The sequence below is a fragment of the Hypanus sabinus genome, chromosome 9 (genome assembly GCF_030144855.1).
Source record: "Hypanus sabinus isolate sHypSab1 chromosome 9, sHypSab1.hap1, whole genome shotgun sequence".
Lineage (NCBI taxonomy): Eukaryota > Metazoa > Chordata > Chondrichthyes > Myliobatiformes > Dasyatidae > Hypanus > Hypanus sabinus.
In genome coordinates, this window is record NC_082714.1 from 37,524,760 (window position 1) to 37,552,618 (window position 27,859).

At 41.0% G+C, this 27,859-nt stretch overlaps 1 protein-coding gene across 2 annotated transcripts in view; it reads left to right on the top strand.

Annotated features, from left to right (window-relative positions):
• sdk1a (sidekick cell adhesion molecule 1a) overlaps window positions 1-27,859 on the top strand; it is a 781,818-nt gene that overhangs the window by 451,974 nt on the left and 301,985 nt on the right. The gene's annotated exons all lie outside the window — the stretch shown is intronic.

A 27,859-nucleotide genomic window follows, 5' to 3' on the forward strand; every position in this document is an offset into this window, starting at 1 on the left:
AAGGTCAAAGTTGGTGAGTGCTTAATTATTTAAGTTCTGATCTGTGACAAGGCACTTTGGCACTTTTAACTATATTTTCTTTGTTCTTTCTATATATCTACATAAAAGACAAGATAAAATTTATATTCATTTATTTGTGTGTGTGAGTGAAAGTAGAAAATCCACCATTTACAGGTTATGTCCTTGAAATCTCAGAAAGTATTTAAGCTCTTAGGAGCGAAGTAGCCTGTCTACTTATATGTTGTTTCATTCATTTTTGCACATTTAGAATTAGAAATCAATTTTTCACAGCATGTTTAGTTGATTCAAGCAGTGGAGGAACTCAGCAGGCCTAGAAGCATCTAGGAAAAGAGTACAGTCGACATTTCGGGCCGAAACCCTTCAGCAGGACTGGAGAAAAAAGCTGAGGAGTAGATTTAAAAGGTGGGGGTGGGGAGGGGAGAGAGAAACACAAGGTGGTAGGTGAAACCTGAAGGGGGAGGGATGAAGTAAAGAGTGGGGAAGTTGATTGGTGAAAGAGACAAAGTCATGGAAGAAAGCAAAATGGGTAGAAGCACCGGAAGAAGGAGGCGAAGGGTGGGCAAGGAGATACGATGAGAAAAGAGAAGGGGGTGGGGAAATGGTGAGGGGGGGTGCGGCATTACTGGAAGTTTGATAAATCAGTGTTCGTGCCATCAGGTAGGAGTCTTCTCAAACAATATAAGTTGTTGTCCCTCCAATTTAAGTGTGGCCCTCATTATGACAGTGGAGGAGGCCATGGATGGACATAAGAGAATGGGATGTGCAATTAAAATGTGTGGCCACTGGGAGATCCTGCTTTTTCTGGTGAACTGGGTGTAGGTGTTCAGCGAAGCGGTCTCCCAATATACATTGGGTCATGATTGATAGTTAGGGTCAAGGCTAATCTCATGATATTCTGAGAGAAAGAACTTTTGACATAAAACGACACCTATGTAGTCAGAGACATCCATGCAAGAAATAAAAAAAAAAGATAATTTATTTCCTTACTCTTATTTCATGATATAAAAAGACTTTTTAGTCAGTGGTATGATTCTGGCTTTGGGTGATAAAACATGTACTATGTGAGAGGTCCTGGATGAGCCTCTTTTTTCACCGAGGGTGAATATTTGAGTGGCATGGTAGCATAGTGTGTAGTGTAACACTATTACAGCACCAGTGTCACGGGTTCAATATTGCCGCTATCTATAAGTTGTTCCCGTGACCATGCGGGTTTCCTCCGACTGTCCAGTATCCTCCCACATCCTAACACCATATGGGTTAGCAGGGTAGTTGGTCACATGGTTGTAATGAGGGCCATAGGCTCCTTGGGGCAGAAGGACCTGTTTACCATGCTGCAGCTCTGAATCTCTTAAAAAGCAACTTGAACTCAAAGTCAAACAAAAATCACTTAAAACATAATGGAATGCAGAATCTGATTTAGTATTACTGATGTGTCACAAAATTTGTTGTTTTATGACAGCAGTACAGTGCAAGACATCCTAATTACTGTATGCTACAAAAAGTGCAAAATAGAAATAACAAAGTAGTGATCATGGCCTGTTCAGAAATCTGGTGGTGGATGGGAAGAAGCTGTTCTTAACATTGAGTTGTGGGTTTCTTTTAGGCTCCTGTACCTCCTCCCTGAAGGAAGAAGGGAGAAGAGGGCAGGTGAGGTGGTGAGGATCGCTTGTGATGGATCTATCAGGCCTGATGAAGGGTCTCAGTCTGAAAAGTCGAATGTTAACTCTTGTCCATAAATGCTGATTTGAATTGAATTGACTTTATTACTTACATCCTTCATATACATGAGGAGTAAAAATCTTCATTACATCTCTGTCGCAATCTGCAGTTTATAGTAATTTATAATAAATAGTATGTACCACAGGGTAGTCAATATAACACAGAAATGCTGTTGTGTCAGCATGAATTAATCAGTCTGATGGCCTGGTGGAAGAAGCTGTCCCGGAGCCTGTTGGTCCTGGCTTTTATGCTGCGGTACCATTTCCCAGATGGTAGCAGCTGGAACAGTTTGTAGTTGGGGTGACTTGGGTCCCCAATAATCCGTCTGACCCTTTTTACACACTTGACTTTGTAAATGTCCACAATAATAGAAAATTCACATCTACAGATGTGCTGGGCTGTCCACACCACTCTCTGCAGAGTCCTGCAATTGAGGGAGGTACAGTTCCCATACCAGGCAGTGATGCAGCCAGTCAGGATGCTCTCAATTGTGCCCCTATAGAAAGGATTTGGGGCCTCACACCAAACTTCATCAGCTCTCCGAGGTGAAAGAAGCACTGTTGTGCCTTTCTCACCACACAACCAGTCTGTACAGACCGTGTGAGATCCTCGATGATGCTTATGCCGAGGAATTTAAAGTTGTTCACCCTTTCAACCCCAGATCCATTGATGTCAATAGGGTTTAGCCTGTCTCCATTCCTTCTGTAATCCACAACCAGCTCCTTTGTTTTTGCAACATTGAGGGAGAGGTTGTTTTCTTGATACCACTGTGTCAGGGTGATGCCTTCTTCTCTGTAAGCTGCCTCATTATTATTTGAGATTAGACCAATCAGTGTAGAGTTGTCAGCAAATTTAATTAACAGATTAGAGCTGTGGGTGGCAACACAGAGAGTAAAGGAGGGGGCTTGGGACATAGCCCTGAGGGTCACCTGTGTTGAGGGTCAGAGGGGCAGAGGTGAGGGAGCCCACTCTTACCACCTGCCTGCAATCTGACAGGAAGTCCAGGATCCAGCTACACAAGGCAAGGCTGAGGTCTCTGAGCTTCTTGTTGAGCCTGGAGGGAATTATGGTGTTGAATACTGGCCTGCTGAGTTCCTCCAGCACCTTGTGTGTTACTTTAATGATGGATGCTGCCTTTGTGAGGCACCGCCTCTTGAAAATGTCCTCTATGGTGAGGAGAGTTATACCATAATTGGGAAGCTTAAAAGAAAGGGAAAGAAACACAAATAATAGCTGGGTGATGTTAATGGGGTTGGGTTCCTTTCTAACTTCGTCCTGCATTAACTCTCCTCTTACCTTATGTCATAACCTCCTACTAAGTTGAATTTTGCAACAAAGGAGACAGCAGAGCTTCTCTTCTGGATAAGCTATGCTTTCTATGCTTCTTTGACCACTAAAACAGGGAGGAATTATCTTGCAACCCCTTGATGATCCTTTGATCTCAGTATCCGAAGATGACATGCAGGTTGCCTTCAAGAGAGTGAATCCAGGGAAAGCATCAGGTTTAGACAGAGTACCTAGCCGAGTACTGAAGACCTGTACCAACCAATGGGCTGGTGTCTTCACGGATATCTTCAGCCTTTCTCTTTGGTAAAGTGTGGTACCCACCTACTTCAAGCAGGCTTCAATTGTAGTGCTGCCCAAGAAGAGCATGGTAGTCTGTCTAATTGACTCGTGCCCAGTGGCACTTACATCCACAGTGATGAAGTGTTTTGAGGAGCTGGTCTTGAAGCAGATCAGCTCTTGTCTGAATGGTGACTTGAATCCACTCCAATTCACCTACCGAAGCAACAGGTCTACAGCAGATGCTATCGCGTTGGCTCCTCACAACTCTGCAATGTATCTGTAGAGGAAAGAGGAATACATCAGGATACTCTTTATCGATTACAGCTCAGCACTTAACACCATCATCCCCTCAAAACTAATCAGTAAATTCTCAAGACCTGGACCTCAAAACCCCCTTGTGCAACTGGATCTTGGATTTTCTCACTAGAAGATCCCAGTAAGTTCGGATTGGCAAAAACATCTTCACAGTCTCCATCAGCACAGGAGCACTACAGGAATGTGTACTTAGCCCCTCTGCTCTACTCGCTTGTGTGGCTAATTACAACTCCATCACTGCTTAATTTACCATGGTAAATTATCAGCAGTGAATAAATAGTAACAATATTTGGAAAAATAATTCTGCCCTCACATATTTCCTGTCAATTAAAAAAGTCTTACGTTCACCATTAAAAAAGAACACATTGATGTAAGCATGTAAAAGTGTGCTTTTACCAGTGAAATACCACAATGTAAGCGGTATTCTATAGAATATTGTAGCAAGACAATACAATTACTGACATAGAAATTTATCACATAAATGCAAAACCATAAAATAAATACGATCAAAATGAAATTCATGGTCCAATTTCCCCTCTTCCTCCATCCTCCTTTCCCAACCTCATCTCTACCCTAAACTCACACCATTGTTGGACAAAACATGAAATCCAAGAGATGTGTTGTCTCGGATCTACCCTTGTTTCTCACACTAGCTGCTTGTTTTCCCTCGACTAAAACAGGAATAACAAGAAAGGGTTTTGAGGTGCTCCCCTTCTTCTCCTCATCATGCTGGCCATCTTGCCCCTCCGCTCTCAGTACTGATTTTGGGTTTGAACCCGGAACATTAACAATTCCTTTCCTTCTCTATTTAACCCACTGAATCTTCCACCAGATTGTTTATTACTCTAGATTCCAGTATCTGGAATCTCCTGAGGTACAACTATTTGTTAGATACTACCAACCAGAAAAAGATTAATTTACAGTTACAAACAACATGAAGTCTGCAGATGATCGAAACTCGAGCAACACACACACAATGCTGGAGGAACTCAGCAGGCTGGGCAGCATCCATGGAAAAGAGTGCAGCTGACGGTTTGGGCCGAGCCTTTCAGCAGGACTGGGGAAAGAAAGATGAGAAGTAGAATTAAAAGGTGGGGGGTGGGGGGTGGGGAGGGAGAAATACAAGGTGATAGGTGAGTCTGGAAGGGGGAGGGGTGAAGTAAGGAGGTGGGAAGTTGATTGGTGAAAGAGATGCATGCTGGTGGCGAATACATGTCCCAGGAAGGACTCACGGCTGTGGTAGCGGGTCTGGGTTAGCACGCGGTCGAAGAGTCAAAGGGCCACAGAGATCACAGAGGGGGAGTAGTGAGAGAGGGTTTCACTGAACTCCTGTTGAAAGGAAGATTTAAACTTCTTCGGGGTCGGCATCCCGGGAAGAGTCTTCATAGTGTAGTAATCCAATCACAAACAACAGAAAATCTGCAGATGCTGGAAATCCAAGTTTAATTTCTTTTTCCTGTCAGCAAACCAACCTTCTAACCCAATATCCCTGTATTATTTTCTACAATATACACAGCCTATAAAAATATTCAACCTCCTTGGAAGTTTTCATGTTTTATTGTTTTATAACAGTAGATTTAACTTGGCTTTTTTGACACTGATCAACAGAAAAAGACTCGTTCATGTCAAAGTGAAAACAGATCTCTACAAAGTGATCTAAATTAATTACAAATATAAAACAAAAAATAATTGATTGCATATAAGTTTTCACCCCCTTTAATATGACACTCTAAATCATCACTGGTGCAACCAGTTGGTTTTAGAAGTCACATAATTAGTTAAATGGAGATCATCTGCATGCAATCAAAGTGCGTCAATTGATTTTAGTAAAAGTACACCTGCACCTGGACAGTCCAACTGCTGCTGAGTCAGTATCCTGGCAAAAACTACATCATGAAGACAAAAGAACATGCCAAGCAACTCTGCTAAAAGGTTATGGAAAAGCATGTCAGGAGAATGTTACAAGAACATTTCCAAGTCACTGACTATCCCTTGGAGTACAATTAAGTCAATCACCAAGAAATGGAAAGAATATGGCACAACTGTAGATCTGCCTGGAGCAGGCTGTTCTCGAAAACTGAGCATCTGTGCAAGAAGAGGACTAGTGAGGGAGGCCACCAAGAGACCTATGACAACTCTGGAGGAGTTAACAGCCTCGGTGGCTGAGATAGGAGAGACTGCGGATGCAACTATTGTCTGGGTGTTTTACCAGTTGCAGCTTTATAGGAGAGCACCAAAGATAAAGCTACTGTTGCAACATAGAAACATAGAAAACCTACAGCACGATACAGGCCCTTCGGCTCACAAAGCTGTGCTGAACATGTCCTTACCTTAGAACTACCTAGGCTTACCCATAGCTCTATTTTTCTAAGCTCCATGTACCGATCCAAGAGTTTTTTAAAAGACCCTATCGTTTCTGCCTCCATCACCACTGCCGGCAGCCCATTCCACGCACTCTCTGCATAAAAAAACTTACCCCTGACATCTCCTCTGTACCTGCTTCCAAGCATCATAAAACTATGTCCTCTCATGCTAGCCACTTCAGCCCTGGGAAAAAGCCTTTTACAATCCACACAATCAATGCTTCTCATTTTCTTGTACTCCTCTATCAGGTCCAAGTCGCTCCAAGGAGAAAAGGCCGAGTTCACTCAACCTATTCTCATAAGGCATGCTCCCCAATCCAAGCAATATACTTCTAAATCTCCTTTCTATGGTTTCTATGTCCTTCCTGTAGTGCAGTGACCAGAATTGAGCACAGTACTCCAGGTTGGGTCTGACCAGGGTCCCATATAGCTGCAACATTACCTCTCGGCTCTTGAACTCAATCCTGCGATTGATGAAGGCCAATGCACCGAATGCCTTCTTAACCACGGAGTCAACCTGCGTAGCAACTTTGAGTGTCCTATGGACTCGGACCCCAAGATTCCTCTGATCCTCCACACTGCCAAGAGTTTTACCATTAATGCTATATTCTGCCATCATATTTGACCTACCAAAATGAACCACTTCACACTTATCTGGGTTGAATTCCATCTGCCATTTCTCAGCCCATTTCTGCATCTTATCAATGTCCTGCTGTAACCTCTGACAGTCCTCCACACTATCCACAACACCCCCAACCTTTGTGTCATCAGCAAATTTACTAACCCATCTCTCCACATTTTCATCCAGGTCATTTATAAAAATCACAAAGACTAGGTGTCCCAGAACAGATCCCTGAGGCACACCACTGGTCACCAGCCTCCATGCAGAATATTACCCCTCTGCAACCACTTTTTGCCTTATGTGGGCAAGCCAGTTCTAGATCCACAAAGGAATGTCCCCTTGGATCCCATGCCTCCTTACTTTCTCAATAAACCTTGCATGGGGTACCTTATCAAATGCCCTGCTGAAATCCAGATACACTACATTTACTGCTCTACCTTCATCAATGTGCTTAGTCACATCCTCAAAAAATTCAGTCAGGCTCGTAAGGCACGACCTGCTCTTTACAAAGTCACGCTGACTACTCCTAATCATATTATACCTCTCCAAATGTTCATAAATCCTTCCTCTCAGGATCTTCTCCAACAACCTACCAACTACTGAAGTAAGACTCACTGGTCTATAATTTCCTGGGCTATCTCTACTCCCTTTCTTGAATAAAGGAACAATATCCGCAAACCTCCAATCCTCTAGAACCTCTCCCATCGTCATTGATGATGCAAAGATCATCGCCAGAGGCTCAGCAACCTCCTCCCTCACTTCCCACAGTAGCCTGTGGTACATCCTGTCCAGTCCTGGTGACTTATCCAACTTGATGCTTTCCAAAAGCCTCCAGCACATCCTCTTTCTTAATATCTACATGCTCAAGCTTTTCAGTCCGCTGCAAGTCATCCCTACAATCACCAAGAAACTTTTCTGTAGTGAATACTGAAGCAAAGTATTCATTAAGTAAAGAAATAACTGTCACCTTTTAAGCTCTGCTCACTTTTAAACACTTCCCGCTTTTCTCACTGCCTGACCTCCACGTGCCCCGTTCAAACTGCTGAAGAAATAACTGTCTTGTTTTAGACTCTGCTCGCTTTTAAACTCATCTGAAATCTTGGCTAGAGTTTGCCGGAAGGCATTCGGGAGACTCTGAAGTCAGCTAGAAGAAGGTACTGTGGTCTGATGAAACCAAAATTGAGCTTATTGGCCACCAGACTAAACGCTATGTTTGGCATGCGCCAAATACCTCACATCATTAAAAACACACCATCTCTACCGTGAAGCATGGTGGTGGCTGCATTATGCTGTGGGATGCTTCACTGTAGCAGGCCCTGGGAGGCTTGTGAAGGTAGAGGGTAAAATGAAGCAGCATACAGGGAAATTCTAGCGGAAAACCTGATGTAGTCTGCAAGAGAACTGCGACTTGGGAGAAGATTTGTTTTCCAGCGAGACAATAACCTCAAGCATAAAGCCAAAGCTACATAGGAATGGCTTAAAAACAACACAGTTAATGTCCTGGAGTGGCCAAGTCAGAGTCCAGACTTCAATCCAATTGAGAATTCGTGAACACAAGGAAATCTGCAGATGCTGGAAATTCAAACAACACACACAAAATGCTGGTGGGACACAGCAGGCCAGGCAGCATCTATAGGAGAAGCACTGTCGACGTTTCGGGCTGAGACCCTTCGTTTTTTTTTCATTCAAGCAATAGTTTATTTACACAATATTTCAATAAATGATTGGCAGTTGTGTCTGGCACAGTAATACTGGATTGTCATGCTGAAGTATCAAAGAGCTTCTCAATTGTTACATACCCCGTAACTGGGTGTCTAACCAGCAGAGAAAGAAGAATCCTTTGGAGTCTGCTGGTACTATTTTTAACAGTGTTTATTAGTAAAATATACAAATCAATATCAATAATGCAAATACATAGCTAATACACGTTAGTAATAATAAACCTAAAAATGTGTTTTTTTAGATAAGTAATAATAAACAAGCTCTATCGAGGTCTAGGGGATAATGAATTGTCATATATAAGTATAAAGTTCAGTCCAGTTCATACGTGCTGAGGTAGATGTTGGTTGTTGTGTTGTAATTGTTGGAGAGAGAGAGAGAGAGAGCGAGCAGTAAAAGCTACAGGCAGGCAAACCTTCCTTTACGTTCTTGATCCGTCATCCTGTTGTGGCCATTCACGTATGACCCCTCTGTCCTTTAGCTAGACCGTTCTTCTATGGTGGACTCGTCACCCAGGCAAGGGTGGACACACACAAGCCCCCACCGGCCCTGCTATAACACTGTGAGTTAAACCGACCGATCCTTTGTTCGGTCTCCGATGCCCCACACCTTCACATGGGTTCCAACACTCAATCAGTGCTCAATAGTGTGTCTCTTGGTGTGTCTGAGGGGTGTCTCCCCAGACCTCACTTTTATCCCTACTCACGGGGTCTCAGGTGTCAATCAGTTTTGAATGGCTTAGTCCATCAAACCAGCCCACTCCAGCTGTCCACTGAGGAATTTTAATGAATAGAATGGTACAAGATAAACAACCCTCTCAGAAACCATAAGTCTTTCAGAAGTCATAATATGGTGAATCTACAAGTGTCTCTCCCCTGCTTTATCTCTCTTTTATCTGTAGCAGATGTTCCAGTTCCAGCATGTTTTCCCTTACATCTCTCTCTCTCATTAGCAGCAAAGCAACAGTAACGGTTTGTGATTATCCTGGGGGGGAGGGAGACATGGGCAACTCTGCACCCTTCTGCCCATCAGAGCTGTTCATCCTTCGTAACACAATCATTTCTTCAACCTGCTCCACTCTGTATTTTTCAACATTCTTGCTAAAGGGAACGTTTGAATACCTCTGCCAGAAGACCTGATAGGCTCCAGTCACATTCTCTTTCTGTGCCCGCCTGATCTTATCCCTCTGTTCCTTATCAGGGATTGCCCAAGATTTCTGGATTTTGCAGAGTTCTTCTAGTCCATCATTAAATGCCTTAAAACGGCCTTTGATTGCTTGCCTTTCTTTATCTCTTAATTTGGTCCTGGGCTGGAAGGCAGGTAGATTACCCTTAGTAAGGGGTGTTGTGACCTTCAGCCAGCTGCGCTGGTAAATCTGAAGTTGCTCTTCATCGTGCCCCTTATACGTCTTGTCTGGGTGCTTCTGAGATACGGCCACAAGCTGGATTAATTGCGACTTCTCCAGAAATTTGAGGATGTAGTTGAAGTTATTGAGAAGGAAGACAGCACCCAGGGCTGTATCCTCATACACCTTGGCCTTGCTATGCAAGTTCAGTTGTAGATTGCCGAGTATTTTGCAGATGTATTTGCTGAGAAGCCACCTGTTGAATTTGTGGCTGGACTTGACAAGGGCTGTTCACTCACAATCCCCATGTAATCTGACAGAGCTTGAGCAGTTTAATAAAGAAGAATGGGGGAAAGTTGAAGTATCTTGATATGCAAAGCTGATAGAGACCTATCCACACAGACTCAAGGCTGTAATTGCTGACAAAGGTACATCTACTAAATGCTGACTTGAAGGCGGTGAGTAATTATGCAATTATTTTGTGTTTAACGATTAATAAATTTAGACCAACTTGTAGACACCTGTTTTCACTTTGACATGAAAGAGTCTTTTCGTTTGATCAGTGTAAAAAAGCCAAATTAAATCCACTTTGATTCAATGTTGTAAAACAATAAAACATGAAAACTTCCAAGGGGGTTGAATACTTTTTATAAGTCTTGTATTTGAAGTAGCACATTACTAAGGGCCTTCTAGGTACATCCACCAGTATCTCTTTAATTACACAATGTAACTTCTTCAAAGAACTCCGATAGATTGGTCGAGCAACAGACACAAAATGCCAGCTTGTTTGCAAGTGCTAAAGTAACTTAGCAGGTCAAGCAGCATCTATGGAAAGGAATACACGATTAATATTGTGAGCCTGGTCTCTTCATCAGGATCTTCACCGGATGAGAGTTCTCAATCTGAAAAGTCTACTGTTTATTCCTCTCCATTGATTCTGTCTGACCTGCTAAGTTCCTCCAGAATTATATGTGTGTTACATTGTATTTCTAATACCTGCCGAATCTCTTATGTTAATAGATTGGTTGAATTTATTTGTATCTTTTGCCAAATATTGTTGCCTGATATCTTAAAAATTTCTATGCTATTAATTATAGATTCTAATATTTCCCAATGATAGCTATTAAGCCAAAGATAGATAGTAAGCTAACTGGATCTTTTATTTTCTGATTTCTGTCTTTGTGCCTTTTTGAATAAAATAGTTGCATTTGCTATCTTTCAATTTAATTAAATCTTCCTAAAGTCTAGGGAATTACAAGAAAGTAAATCAATGTCTTACAAGCTGCTTTTATTTATTTATCTGTTTGTTTAGACATCTATCAAGTTAATTAGTTAGAGATACAGTGTGGAGTAGGTCCTTACAGCCCTTTGAGCTATGCTGCCCAGCAACCGAACAGTTTAACCTTGGCCTCACAGGACAATTTACCATGTTCAGTTAGCCTACTAATCAGATCGTCTTTTGACCATTGGAGGAAACGAGAGCACCCAGAGGACGGACAGGCGCACACACACCAAACTTGCTTTTAGAGGATGCCAGAATTGAACTATATACTCCAACGCCCCAAACTATAATAGCGATACGCTAACCGCACTATAGGATGAAGTCCATCAGGGCCTGGGGATTTGTCAGCCTGTGTTTTGTACAAATACCTCAGTACCATTTCAAATGATAATTTATTGAGTTCATTTTTCTTGTAGCTGAATTTCTTCTGGAATGTGTCATGTGCTCACTGATGCAAAATGACGGCTTCCACTGTTTCATTTATTTCCTCGGACTTATTTTCTATAAGAGAGCACTCACTTTGTTGTAAATAATATAGAAAATTCAAGGTTTGTGTGCTCTTTAATCTTCCTTTCTGTATTAATGCTTTAGCTATTCTTGGCTGTTTCTCATATTGTATTCATTTTAGTGTCCTGTCCTGTGTCTTTGAGCAATTATCCCAAATTTTCTTCAGGTTTCATATACTACCTTTAAATTTTTAATTTTATCGCTTGTGGGGGCCCCTCCCCTTACATTTTAATGCTTCTCTTAGTTCTGTTCAAATGTCTGGCACTGTCTTTCAATTGATCAATTCCTTAACCATAGTTCCAGATTACTTTGTCTGGCTCTGCTGTCTCAGCATCTTAATTGCCCTTAAATGAAATCTCTCTCTCTCCCTCTCCCTCTCTCCCTCTCTCTCTCTCTCTCTCTCTCTCTCTCCCCCTCTCTCCCTCTCTCCCTCTCCCTCTCTCTCCCCCCCCTCTCTCCCCCCGCTCTCTCTCTCTCCCCCTCTCCCTCTCCCCTCCCCTCCCTCCTACTACCTAGGAGAACTTCACAATGAGATGATGAACTTCATCCTTTTTGTTTTGCATGATACTACTACAGAGCAATTTGGACACTCCCTCTCACCCTGTCCATGATGTACTGGACAAACAGCAGCACCTTTAGTAGGACTGATTCCACCGAGGTGCAGTACTGAACGCCACAGGAGATCCATTCTCCCTGTGGCTATAAGACTCCACCACTCCTCCTCCTTAAGTGTATGGTTTCATTGCACATCTGTATTTTGTACTATTATTTTTAATGCATATTTTGAATGTTTCATACATCAGTGCATACATTTTGTATTTTAAAATATATATTGCTGACTGAGCAGCCTTGCAACAATTATTTTCTTGAGGATAAGTAAAACTATCTTATCTTATATATCCTGTTGTCTGCTTTACTCCAAAGCTTACTGTTCAAAAGAAGCTGTTTCAATACAATCCTCAACCAATTATTTTACATCTAAGTACATTTGTCCACAAATTAAAATTATCTTACCTTTCTGACAGCTCCCATATTTCTTTCCTTGATACTCCCACCTAATGTGCAGTGACTGGTAAAGGGCTTGCATGCAACTCCCACTACTGACTTAATGTCGTTGATAATTTATATTGCACTTAGGTCCTTGTTCCTGAGCTTAAGGCATTCTTTTCTATTGCTCTAAGCCTGCCGTTGCATAACATATGCTCTCCTCCATCCTTCAGCTCTACCCTGATCTTCTTAATTGTTATGTAACCTTCAGTATTCAGGTCCTAACCCACATCAACCCCAAGACACATATTTAAAAATTGCTATCAGATCATGCTTATTTATTTCTATTTTGCTGTCATCTCTTCATTCGTCTGTTGATGGAAAACAGTCAGTCATAATCTGAAGGGGGCTGTCCTGCCCACGTTCAACCTGACATAGTGAGGCATCAATGTTGTGCACTCTGAGGCTCACTTTACACACTATGCCACCATCTTTCTGGCTGTCAATCCAGGAATTACACAGAAGGGCAGGCTCACTGGGCTGAAGTAGGGGTCTGGTACATTGCCAGTAGATATGATCCTTCAAATTGCATGTCAGTCTGTTGATGTATTAGTCTACGAAACAATGCCCTATTTAGAAACCAGCCCCCAAAAGAAGACTGTAAATGAGTAAAAATTGGCACTGATATTAATGCATTTCCAATACAAGAGCAACATTAATACCCAGGTTGCATGTTCCTTTTTTTTTGTTTTGCCAGATTCCATTTATCATTGACACAAGAGATTCTGTAAATACTGGAAGTCCAGAGCAACACACACAAAATGATGCGGGAACTCAGAAGACAGGTAACATTCATGGAGAGGAATAAACATGTAGAGGAAACTTGATGGATAGTCTCGGCCCAAAATATTGACTGTATATTCCTCTCCATGGGTACTGGCTGACCTGCTGAGTTTCTCCAGCATTTTTTGTGTCACTCTCCATTTATCATTGTTAAAGTGCAAAGTTATTTAACCTTGGAAGTTCTCCAGTTATTTTCAAGCACGTGTGATTTGTAACAAAATTATTTTTGGTCTGCTTTGCTCTTGTGAATTTTTTATCCTCTGTTTGGAAAACTGTATTTCTGCAAGCAACCTTGTTCAAGACTTCATTTATTGCCCATTGCTTATCTAGACAGTGGACATAGAATTGATTTTAAAAATGTTAAACGAATAATCCAATTCAGATAATGGACACTTTTTATTGGAGATGAAAATCTGGCAATAAACAGAATGCTTCACTAAGATGTAAGAGCAGAATTAGGCCTTTTGCCCATTGAGTCTGCTCCACAATTTCACCATGGCGGAACCATTTCTCCTCTTCGCTTCAATCTCCTGCCTTCACCCCGTATCCCTTCATCACCTGACCAATCAAAAATTTATGGTCAGGGCATGAAGGGATACAGCTTCCAGTGGCAACGAATTCCACAGAGTCGCTACTCTAGCTAAAGAAATTCCTCCTAATCTCTGTTCGAAATGGGTGCCCCTCTACTTTGCGGCTGTGTCCTCTGATCTTAGTTTCTCCTACCACAGGAAATATCCTTTCCACATCCAGTCTATCGTGGCCTTTCACCATTCGATAGGCCTCAATGAGGTCACTGCTCATTCTTCTGAATTCCAGAGAATACAGGCCCGGAGCCACTAAATGCTCTTCATATGACAAGCCGTTTAATCCAGGAATCATTTTCTTAAAGCCTTCTTTGAACCCTCTCCAGTTTCAGCACATCCTAAGTGATCCAGAACTGCTCACAGTACCCCAGGTGAGGCCTCGCCAGTGCTTATAACATAACGTCCTTGCTTTAATATTCTCATCCTCTTAAAATTAACGTTAACATCACATTTGCCTTCCTCTCCATAGATTCAACTTGCAAATTAGCCTTTAGGGAATTCTGCAGAAGGTCTTCCAAATCCCTTTGCACCTCATATTTTGTATTTTCTCTCCATTTAGATAATAATCAACCCTTTCATTCTTCTAACAAAACGCATGACTGTTCATTTTCTGACACTGTATTCTATCTGCCACTCTTTTGCTCATTCTGTAATCTGTCTTAAGTCCTTTAAGTAGCCTTAAATTTATCTAAGTCAACTTTCTATATGAATAATACAGATGGCTATAAAATTCATGACATAAATAATTAAGTTGCAGCAGCAAATACAATTAAACTAAACACAATGGAATTGAATTATATTCACTATCCAAGGTCTCCCGTTGTAACCTACAGTCTAGTGGAATAGTTTGAAATCGAGAAACAGCAGATAGCTATATCCAGTTGGCACAAAAGGAGCAGGTTGCTTTACTGATACACAAATATAATTTAATTTTTTGCTTGAAGTGAACATGGTTTTAATTATTATTTTTTGCTGGAATGCATTCTAGCTCAGTGTTCTTCCCGATTTCAGAATTATTTTTGTGGGTTTAGAAACATTATCTCTACCAACTTTGCAAAGAATAAGAGATACTTTCTTATTTAGAAGGAGAAAACCTTTAGCATTCAAGTTCTATAAGCCTTATGACTAAGTAATTCTTAAACTTATGTACTAAATATGATGCATTTATCTCCTTTCCTTACTGGCATTAATGACAACCTGCATCATTCTCATTTAGCTATTTCCATATCACGAAAAGTTTGTCCTAAATGAGCTATCATTACTGTTGTTGATATTTTGCATAAGAAGTAATTGTCAAATATAACCCTGGCTTGTTTTGCAAAAGCTTTGCATCGTGAACATTACTTTGAACAGTACCAGAGGGTACTCCAGTACCAGAGGGTACTCCAGTACCAGAGGGCATGGATTGAGAATAAGAGGTCAGTTATTTAAAACAGAGTTGAGGAAGAGCTTCTTCTCCCAGAGAGTTGTGGAGGTGTGGATGCACTGCCTCGGAAGACGGTGGAGGCCAATTCTCTGGATGCTTTCAAGAAGGAGCTGGATAGATATCTGATGGATAGGGGAATCAAGGGATATGGGGACAAGGCAGGGACTGGGTATTGATAGTGAATGATCAGCCATGATCTCAGAATGGCGGTGCAGACTCGAGGGGCCGAATGGTCTACTTCTGCACCTATTGTCTATTGTCTATTGTCTAACATAGGAGCTGAAGTCTTTCTTGTTCATTGAGTTACTCCATTACTTTTACCAACCTTTGTAGCTCAACCATTTCACCCCAAATCATACCTTTTATCTGTAATTATGAGTAACAAATTTAGTTCCAAATTATATTCTACAATATAAATTAAATGAAGAAGTGTTTCCTACTTACGCTGTCAATTATCTTTATTGCTTAAAGCTTATCATCTTCGTCAGAGTTTTCAGTTTTCTCAAAGATCTATATACATTACATAAACAGAGTACAGGTAGTGCCCGTGTTACGAACGTCCGACTTACGGACAACTCGTACTTACGAACCGAGCAAGGAGAACGCTGTCCGCCATTTTAAGTCGTTGCTGTTGACACTGTGTTGAATGTTCAACCTTGTATTTGGTTAAATTTTTCTGTGTAAGATTCACACTGAACCTGCCCCCCCCCTCCCCAGTTCCGGTCAGCTGGTGGCGCAGTGAGATCAGCACCGGGCTGGAGAACAGAGGTTGATAGACCGCTCCCGTGCTGGGTTGATTTCGAGATCCAGTGACTCTCGTACCATCCGTGCCGGGTTGATGTCAAGCTCGCGACTTGACCTCGTAAAATAAAACACTGCAACCTGCAGTTTAAATTCCCACGTGAAACATTGTGGGGGATCAAATACCCAAACTCAACACAGCCCCCACTTGTTCCATTTAACCTGTCTCAGTGTGGTGGTTCTTAGGACCTGGCGGACCTCGGGAGCCACCATCCGCAGTGTTTCTGTTCCATTGACAGGAAGCGATCGCAATTGAAAATAAAGTGGAAATAATAAAGCGTTTGGAAAGAGGTGAAATGCCATCGGACATTGGAAAAGCGTTAGGCTACTGCTGGTCAACAATCGGAACAATTTTTAAGGATAAGTTATATGGTTATATGATAAAGTGAGAATAATAGAGCATGTGAAAAGCCTTACCCCGATGAAAGCTACAATTATTACTAAGCAACGCAGTGGTTTAATTATTGGAATACATACATTTCTTAAGTGTTTTTTATGCATAGAAAGGTAAAATATATACTATATACTAAGACAAACGTTTGACTAACTGACGCTAAATAATACCGGATGTACTTGTTCTGACTTACGTACAAATCCGACTTAAAGATGGACTCAGGAACAGAACTCATACGTAACCCGGGGACTGACCTAAGTTTAATGGAATGATGATGTTGAAATCATGATGCTGAAAGCCCTACTCCTTAAAGTTGGCTGAAAGTATAAGGTTTCTAAAAATGCATAGTTCAACACAAAAATCTCGAAGTTGCTTATAGTTATTGTTTCTCTGAAACATAATCCAAGGAAATCAGTGAAATAATGTTAATTCCATATATTTAAAAATTGTTCTCACTTAGCTTGAAAATGATGCTCTTTATTGTTTGAAGTTTCAAGTATGTTTCAAATGGGCCGTCATCACTATTAAGCCATTTTTCTGGACAAGGGACAAACAAACTAAGACCCCCTGACCACATTTGTCTCTTACAACTCTTAAGTTTTGTCTGCTGAAGGAGTCGACTCGTAAAGGGAAAGCTCTGTTATCCTGCTGGAGATCGTAGAGGAAATTAGTGGTCAGAGAATCAGGTGACAATGAAGTCTCGTCAGCGGGAGTATCAGATATGGGAGATGTCCTGGTGGATTGTAGTAGTATGGATTGTGTGTGTGGAGCAGAGTATTTGAGAGGATTGTTGGTGTGGGGTTTAACAGGAAATCCAGAAGCTGATGTTCAAAAAGAGAGTGTCATAAGGGAGTTGTTTCAGAGAGAGAAAATCCTTGTGGGAAATGTCAGAATCAGTGAGAGAAATAGGTTGGGAGAATTAGCTCATCACATTGGGGGAAGCTGAAGTGAGGATTACAAGTTTAGAGTGGGTGCGGAGAGAGGATTGTTGAAGGAGCACAGTGCAAGGAATTATAGGGGGTGCTGGAGAGAGGTTTGCTATTATAAATAACAATTCTTCCCTTGCTTCCCGCAATGTCTGAGGATTCACTATTCAAGTACTGAAGATTTATCCACCTTTATTAGCTTAAGATCATTACCACCTTCTGTTCTGTAAAAAGTGGATATGTTCATTCTTGTCCATACATGTTGCCTGACCTACTGATTTCTTCCAGTATTTTGTATGTGTTTATTCATTTAAGACCTTGTCCTCCTTAGGAGGCTCCACACAGATAACAACCATCACGGGATTTTCTCCACAGCTGCCTTTACGCTCTTTATATATTTAATAAAATCCTTTAGGATTCTCCTTTACCTTGTCTGCCTGAGCTATCTCGTCATCATTTTCCTCTTCAGTGTACTCTTATGTCCTTGTACTCCTCAAGGGATTTGCTTGATTCCAGGTGCCTTTACCTGACATATATCTCCATTTTCTTGACCAAAGCCTCAAATTTCCTCATCAACCAAGGTTCCCTAATCCTGCCAGCCTTGCTCTTCATTCTGACAGGAAGATGGTGGCACTCAATGCTCTCTACTTCACTTTTAAAAGCCTCTCACTTGCGAAACAGCCCTTTACCTGCAAACGGCCTCTCCCAATGTTATCAAAATTAACCTTGCTTCAATGTAGAGATTATCTTGTGAGCCAGTTCTATTATTTTCTATAACTATTTTAAAGCTAATGAAATTATGGTCACTGGTCCCAGTGACACTCCAGTCACTTGTCCTACCTTCCTTTCTGTTCACTATTGGTCAGACCTATACAACAAACCATTCAAAACATCCAAATGAACAAACGATTCAATGAATATTCAGAAGACAAACCATTCAAATGAACTGTTTGACGACTGTTCGTTTATTTCCGTAGATGCTGCCTGACTTTGCTTAGTTCCTCCAGCATTTTGTATGTGTCGCTTTGGATTTCCAGCATCTGCGGAATCTCTCGTGTTCATGATCAACTCTTTGTAATTTCCAAGTTCCAATCATATAGCTTTACTGGATGATATCCACAATGCCCTCTCTCATCATCCTATTCATACCCTCTCTAGCATCTGGCACTGAGATTACAACCATTGAGGTCCTGCTTCTTAACCTTCCTATATTAGCTCGACAGAACCTCAACCATTTTCTACCTTTGTCATTGATACCAATGCTTACCATGACCTCTAATTGCTCACCCATCCCCTTAAGAATGTTTTATAACCTTTTAGATATTTCCATAACTCTAATATTTGGGATGCAATGTACCATCCTGGAGTCTCATTCACGGCCACAGAACCTCATGTCTGTCCCATCTGGTATCGTAACAGATTTGGCAGATGCCAGTGATGTTGAGCAATGCTGGAAGGGAATGCTAGAAGGGAATAAATAGTCAATGTTTCGGTCTGAGGCCTTTCATCCAGACTGGAGAGGAAGGGGGAAAAAACCAGAATAAGAAAGTTGGGGTGAGGCAGGTGAAGGAAAGTAAACTCTCAGGTGATAGGTGAGTTCAGGTGAGGGAGGGGTGATGAAGTAAGATGCTGGGAGGATATAGTCAACAGAGATAAAGGGCTGCAGGGGAATGAATCTACCAGGAGAGGACAGTGAACCATGGAAGGAGGAGGGGAACCAGTAGCAGTGGAGAAACCAGCGGCAGATGATGGGCAGGTGAAGCAAAGAAATGGGGTGAGAGTGCAGTCAGAATGGGGCATAAAAAGTGAGAGGTGTGAGGGGGAAAGATAGAGAAACTGTTGTTTATGCCATCAGGTTGGAGGAAACCTATCACTGTTAGCTCCCCACTGCCGCCTTCATCCTCCCTTGCTTTACATTGGAGCTGGCTGTTATGCCACAGACCTAGCTGTGTCTGCTGTTCTCCAAAATGTAGTAGAACATACAACATAGAATAGTACAGCACATTACAGGCCCTTCGGCCCATAATGTTGTGCCGACCCTCAAACCCTGCCTCCCATATAACCCCCCACCTTAAATTCCTCCATATACCTGTCTAGTAGTCTCTTAAACTTCACTAGTGTATCTGCCTCCACCACTGACTCAGGCAGTGCATTCCATGCACCAACCACTCTCTGAGTGAAAAACCTTCCTCTAATATCCCCCTTGAAATTCCCTCCCCTTACCTTAAAGCTATGTCCTCTTGTACTGAGCAGTGGTGCCCTGGGGAAGAGGCGCTGGCTGTCCACTCTGTCTATTCCTCTTAATATATTGTACACCTCTATCATATCTCCTCTCATCCTCCTTCGCTCCAAAGAGTAAAGCCCTAGCTCCCTTAATCTCTGATCATAGCATTTCATCGATAAATTCAAAAACAACATGGGCCGCACAGTTACTTGCTTGAGATGCCCTGCATAACAGGCTGAGCAGTGTACATCTCCATTTACTGCAGTTAACTGAAAGCCTTCAAATGATCTTGTACTGCCTGTGAAATCCTTCTTCATATAGCAAAACACCAACTCACCAATTGAGTGCTCCCAGTGAGAGGTGGCACCAGCTGGGAATACAGGATGCAACAAATGAAACCATTGCCTCTGATTTAAGTTAATAGGGGAAAAAAACTGAAGACTGCATCCTGTGGATTCTGAACTACCACTCACCAGGTGCTGCTTATTGTCAGGAGAGACTAAGGAGATCAATTCCATTAGTTATTCAGACTAACCTGTTTCTGTCCCCCATAATAACAGTAAATTTTATATATTGCAATTTTAAAATTCAGCATCTTCCTTCAACTGTCCACCAGTTCATTCAGGTTGATACAAAATTGCATTTCAGCAATTTAAATAATGAATTGTTTTACATTTTTCCTTTGAAATGACATCGAACCTTTCTAATGACCTTTGTCCCAGGGGCCTATTTTAAAAGTCAGAAAGCTAAATGAGAAAGGTTGGCCTTTCTCACTTAAATTGCCTCCCACAGACTAATAGATTTGTAATAGTGATTGCTGCTGACTCTTGACAATATTGGAGTAAAGATACATTGTAAGAACATATTAGCAAAAATGTCAGAGGAATACTTGACTACTTAACTGTAACCCCTTATCAAAGAAGTCTCGTGATTAAACAGACTCGTGATTAATCACCTCAAACTCCTCCAAAGCCTTTTCCCCATTGCTCATGGGGGTTGGAACATGCATGTCAAGATTCTCTTCTTATTTATTATGTCATGGAAGGCGCCATTTTGCTGATAGCATCCATTCTGACTCCTAACATTCCCATTAGATCCTTTTCCCAGCTAGCCTTGGGAACTGTTCCCTTTCAGTTATTCTTGTGCTACCCACCCATGCTAAGGGATAATTTAGAACAGCTACTTAAATCAGTTTGTCTTCAGCGTATGGGAGGAAACCAGAACTTCTGATGGAAACTCTCAGCATCACAGAGCGACTGTGCATACTCCACACACTTAGCACCCAAATGAACCCTGGATCCTTCAGTATCTAAGCAGATCTAATTGCTGACTAGCAATGCTTGTTCCTGTGTTTCTGGTCATCGTCAGGTAATTGCATGAACTGGCTTCTCATTCTGCAGTTTACCTCTGGCATCCAAAAGATTCATCCTTAGCCCCTTTGTTTTTTTTCTCTCCTTCTGTAGCTGCCCTTCAGCAATGTTATTCAAAAGCATGGCATCAGTTTCTGCATATACGCTGATAACCCTCCACTCTCGGCCATGGCTATTTCTCTTAACTTCATCATTATCCACACATAGTGTAACTGCTACCCAACATTCAGTGCTGGCAAACATAAATATTCTTCTCGATAGATATTAATTCAGTAGAGATTATTTGTATTCCATCCTGACTGTAGATCAAGCTGACTGAAATCCCATTTGGCAATGAGATGGAATTTATGCGGTATTACTATGTTAGACCACGTGTTCTAACATAACTATTGGTTATATTGACTCTTGGCTAAGCAGCATCCTAATTCTGATATCCTCTTGTTTTCAAATCCTCCTTGTCACTTTACCTCTCCCTTTGCTTGTAATCTCTTCCAGCCTTAATCCCTCTGAGAGATATGATCTCCTCTGCATTGTCATGGCTCATTCCTTAAGCTGCCAAGACTCTGTGGTCCTTGCTCCCTAAACTCTTTGTGGCTTTTTCTTCCTTTAAGGTCTTCTTTAAATTAATCTTCCTATTTACTTTGACTTTGGACATCTTTCCAATATCTCCTAACATGGTTCACTATCGAACTTTGTTACTAATAGTGTAATGTAAATGCAAAAAAAAATGATATTTCGTTTGATTTACATCTCCCTCCATGTCCAACCTCCAATTAGGAGTTTAACAAGAGAACAGATCAATTCTTCATTACTGTTTATAGGCGAGAACCTGGAGTCAATTATTAACCATACAATCAAAATAGTATCTAAATATTAATAAGCAAATAATTTGTGCATTGTATTAATTAAGTTATAAAGTTAATGGTAAGTGGTTACAGTAGTGATTACAGAAATTATGGCACTATAATTCAGCAGTAATTGCTAACTAATTCTAATTCACAGTTTAGAATTTGATTTTGTGGATAACTATAAGTTAGAAGCTTTGGAAAGTCCATTTATTAATTTCAGGGCTATATGTTTGTAATTAACAATTCCAGGTTAGACGAGCTCATTATGTCTTTGTATAGGTAAATTGACTGGCTTCACGTTCTTTAAGAAAATAGGAATAGTTCTAGTCAGATGGAAGAATCTCCTCCTGAAGTCATGCTTCTTGTTCCTCTTGGCTCTTCTGATTCTCTGCAGATTCCCTTCTGTATTCGGTTTAAAACCTCCTCTCTCTTACCTCATGATAACTCACACACTTCATTGGCATGCTCAAATGCGTTCTATACATGTTCTCTGAAAGTCACAGTTTTAATCTAACAGAGACTAACTTCTGATCCAAATCTCAAAATCATCAATTAAAAGAGGACAATAACTGTAAAACAAATCTAGGATTAATCTAAGAACTGAAATCTGGTGTGTTAAAATATCATTTAATCGTTTGAAAATTCGATTAAAAGTTTTTTTTCTTCCTTATTGAAATGCACCAATAAACAATTCAATGTTGTTTTGCATCAGGATGGAGCTTCTACTGAAGATTTCTAATTGTACGTTAGCCTTGTGGCCCTGACTCATTTTCTGCATTGGGGCGGGTGCACGTAATGACATTATTCTCTCTGTGTTGCTCGTTTTGGAGCATTTGAGGTGAATTGCTCTGGGAGCATCAATGATTAGCCAGTCCCTGGACCAGACAGTCTTCGTAGTTTAGTGTTGGATAAGAACATCTGTCAGGTAGGTAAATTGCTTGCCTTCATGCCTTTATGTTTCTTTCTATCCACCACTGCCTGAAATTCCTTCTCAATAAAAATTGTTTCCCAATTTCCCCCATTCCAAACCCCCTCACATGTTAATGGTAACATCTAGCAAGTTAATGACTATAATTTGGTCCTCCTGTGATTCCTCATTTTCCAAATCAGATATTTGATATAAAATTGTTCTGCGATGCTTTTGACAACCTTTGCTAATGAAACAAACTATCTGAATCTTTACTATTAACAAAGGAAGTTCAAGAATTCCGAATGGTTGTTGCCTCATTACTTAAACAGGCTTCCTTTTGTCCCACTTTAAATAGTGGATTCAGTGCCATTAACCTCATCTATATCAGGAGATGAAAAATTGGGTTGGATTTTCTATTTTATCTTGGAGCTTCATATGTGATGATGCCCCATGTGGTCACCCAGTTGGAAAGCAGAGAATGGAAGGACTTGGCTCATGGCATTCCTGACTATTTCAAATACTGCAGATCGAGCTGGCCCTGTGGCACCCAAAATTGTTGTCACTCCAAAAGACACCAGTGTAGTGGCTGGTACAAGTGAGGTCACTCTTGAATGCATTGCAAATGCAAGGTTGGTAGAAAGCAAGCAAGGTCAAAGCTGGTGAGTGCTTAATTATTTAAGTTCTGTTTCATGACAAGCTGCTTTGACACTTTTAACTATATCTTCACATATAAGACAAGATATAATTTATATTAATTTATTTGTGTGTGTGAATGAAAGTAGTAAATCCACCAGTTACAGGTTATGTTCTCAAAATCTCAGAAGGTATTTAAGCTCTTGGGAGAGAAGTAGCCTGTCTGCTTATATCTGTTGTTTCAGTCTTCATATTTATGGGTAACCCTAGGTAATATCTAAGGTAAGGACATGTTCGGCTCAGCTTTGTGGGCTAAAGGGCTTGTATTGTGCTGTAGGTTTTCTGTGTTTTTCTATGTTCCACATGTGAGACTGTTATTCACAATTTATACTTGCAGATGATGCCAGATTGGTTGGGGTGGGTACGAAATTCATATATTCAACACTGGGGGAAAACTGCAGTGTTACGTACCCCGTAACTGGGTCACTTATCAGCAAAGATAGAGAGGTCTGTTGAAGTCTGATGGTACTATTTTTAACAGTATTTATTGATAAAAATACACAAAAATAATATCATTGCAAACATACGGATGATATACATCGTCAATACTAAATCTAAAAGTGCGGGTATAGTAATAATTGATAAGGAATAGCTCTATCGTTGTCTAGGGAATAATGTATTGTCTGATGGAAATATAAAAGTCACTTTAGTTCATTCAAACTGCAGCTTTTTGGTTGGAGAGAAAGACGGGTTAAAACTTGCCCATTCCTTTTATGATGTCAATCCTTCGAGAGTCGTTGGGAGTTGATTTCCCCGTTGTTAGCTAAAAACCATTCTTCCGTGGTCAAGGCATACCGAATCCGGGGCAAATGGAAACGGACGCATGTGGCCTTCCCACCGGCTTTTGCTATTACGGGATCGCTAGCGTTTCTTCTGGTGCGCCTGAGGGGCTGTTTCCACAGACCCTTTTTTATCCTGACCCACAGGGTCTCAGATGTCAATCAGATTGGGGTGATGCAATCCCTCCACCAACCAGCCCACTTTGCCTGAGGGCTTCCACGAAGCACAATATTTTAATACACAATTCCGTCTCCAAGAGACAATGGCCGTTTCCCGAAGCTTTATATCGCCGGGGGGGGGGGGGGGGGGGTCAAGACATTCCAAACATCTCTCTCTCATTTCCTGGGTCTCCTGACCCAAATCAATAGCGATCCTGCGATTCTCAAAAAGGAGGGGGCTGCAACAGCAGCAAGTCAGAGAAATTTGAAGGGCTATATATTAATCTTTGAATTGATCTCCTTTCTCACTATCCTGAAAATTGCTTTTAAGGATATGTGGATTTTGGGTAGTCACTGGCCTGTTCTGTCTATTCTAATTATTGCTTTGGTTCTATGTTAAACCATATTTCTCTCATACTTCTCCTCAAGCCGTTTCTCACACCCTTCTCTTCTCATTCCTTGAGGCATTGGTATATTATTTCCTCCATGAGCATCTTGGTACAGTTGATGTTTTTAACCTTTGATGCATTAACAACCAAATGACATTCATTATCGCTAGTCAACATGGGAATCCTGGTGTCCACTGTCCCGCCTACCACAGGAGCTCACCCCTGTGAATGAGGATCCAGAGCCTCGCAGAGAGGCCAGTACCTGTCAATTCCTTGTAATCAACTCTTCCATCATTTTTGGCATTATCTGTTTGGGCGCCAGTGAATCTTGGTGACATGCAGAAATTGTTCCTCTCATTTGTCTGATGGCTCAGAGACTGAACTCATAGAACACACCACTCAAGGCCAAGATTTCTGGAATATGTTTTTTTTCAAATATAAATCAGAAAGAAACAATAAATTAAATGCTGCAAGTGCAATAACTTGCAACTACAAAGAAAAGTATAGTGTGCATTTACATTGACTACAATCCCTGATTACTGACTCAAATCTAATTGCATTCTGGTTCTCTTTATCGGACAGTTTCTTAGGATTAAGATTAACGTGTCCTGGTCCTATAGGTTCTGAGGTGGCTAAGGTGGGAATCCCTTGATATTCCCCAGATGCGAAGGAGGGGCCTGATAGAGTGGGCAGTGGGCAATTTGTGAGATGGCGTCCACTTTTGGCCATTTATACATGTCTCATTATCTTCAAATGGTGTGTGCATCTTAATCAATATGGTTAGTGTTTTTCCCCTCAATGCATTACCAGGCCTTTATTATGGACAGCCAACATATGAAGACTCTGCCATCAGGGTATGGACTTGAGGTTTTCAGCACCACCCTAAATGTTACATTACTGTGCAAAAGTCTTAAGTGTATATGTATGTGTATATATATATTATATACACTAGTGTGCCTAAGATTTTTGCACAGTCCTGCAGTAATTTTTTGTATTGAACTGTACTGCTGCTGCGAAAAAGAAAAACAAATTTCATGACATGTGAGTGATGATTTACAAACTTGCCGTCCGCTCCAGGTTGACAAATACAGTACTGTGCCAAGGTCTTGGGCACCGTAGCCATATATATAGTATGTGCCTCAGATTTTTGCACAGTACTGTACATCACCCTCTGAATGGTCATGTGCCAGGGATTCTGAAGGGACATTTGGACTGTTGTGGTTTTTCAAGGTGGCATTGAGTCTCTTCATCTGTCTGCCTAATAATCATTTTATGTAATAGAGCTCAGAACGGGATTCTGGTCTTGGGAATTTAAGAATGTGACCTGCCCAGTGGAGTCAAGTAGGACTTGATGATGGGGATGTTAGGCTGGGAAAGGGCAGTGGTATTACTTTGCTTTTTCCTTCAGCAGATTCTGGAGCTGTGAGGTGCCTATGGTAGACTCCCCAGCTCTCAAACACATAGAAGAAGGCAGGAATCCTTGCTACTCAGTATTTTTGTGTTGAGTCTGAGGACCTGACTTTCATTTGTCCAAACAGCACACTGGCACCTTGATGGTAGTAACATTGATATCTACCCTCGCTTGAGGTAACTCTTGGAGTATGAGAAATGGTCGGTCCACGTTTTCAAGGGTCTCACTGCAAACCTTTATCATCAGTGCACCAGGTTTGGAGAAGCTTTGTTCTTGGGGATGCTGAGTACAAGACCTAGCCCTTTGAATACTTAATTGCACAGGTCAATAATGGCTTGGAGTTCAACCTTGCTGTGTGCAAAAAATGTCATTTGCATACTATAGTAAGGCTTCTGTGACTGAAGTGACTTTGTTTCTGGAGTAATGATCATGGGCTGAAAAGCTTTCCGTTAGCTCTGATGATCAGCTAAACTCTCATAGGAGCTTTCTTGGAGTTGAGGTGCAATAAGAAAGTTAGAAAAACGTTGAGGCAATCATGCAGCCTTTTTGACACTGATCTTTATTAAGATTGGCTCTCCTTTGGACCCATGGTGGGATTCTTGTATGCCATCACGATGGAGATGAATTTCTGTGGGTGATCACGTGAGGAGGATGGTACACAGTCTTTCCTGCTTGATGGAGTTAAAGACTTTCACGAAGTTTAGAAAGGCAATGTGTACTAGTAATCTGCTTAAATATGTACTCAGTTCATGTCTGTAATGTTATTTTTATACTTAAAAGACAATAAAGTTCTGCTCTGTTCAAGAATTTGGTGGTGAAACTCTGTTGGTTTTATTATGCATTCTGGTGTACTGAACCGAGTCAATTTCTGACGTATTTCTAATTAGTTAATAACATATTTTGCAGTACTTCAGTAATGATGTTCTAGAGTGACGTTTAACTGTGCATTATGGTGTAACATTTTCTATCTTCTTCCTTGTCATTTATTGTTTTCGAGATATATGTGGTAATCCTAACATTATTGTTGGTGGCAGTAAATAATGGTTATCATTGAACTATGTAATTCATATCACATGTTCTAAATTGCAATGAAAGGTCTGTTTTCTTTTAACATTCTGATATTCCGAGTTGACTGATGGAGCACAAGTGAATCTGACTATTGTGAAAATAAGTGATTTAATCAAGTAAATTGCTACATTTGCCCTCGTAATTATAAATTATATTTTCACTACATTTGCTCATTCAAGCCTTGAAACCATTGCGCAATATGAAATATAATTTTTGAATATAATTACTGCATGCGCATTTTATCTTCTAAAAGAGTTCTTGAATTCTCAGATACTGTATCTGCAGTACTTCCATCAAGGCTGTCTTGGATGTCCTTTCATTATTTCTATCATAAGTCTCTATGATATCTGGAATGATAACGCTAGTTTGAAGCCAAGTATTAATGGATCATTACACAAGAGATCTCTGTAGACTGAATACTGCATTAAACTGAAGAATGCAAATGATTAGATGATATATTAAACTCGGGAACTGCAGCCAGTCGGTTGGTACAGTGCTCTTATTGTCTAACTGCTGTTCAAATAAGTGATAACAAATGATTGCAAATACAAAATCCCATAATGTGATTTCTCATATCCAGCAAGCTAT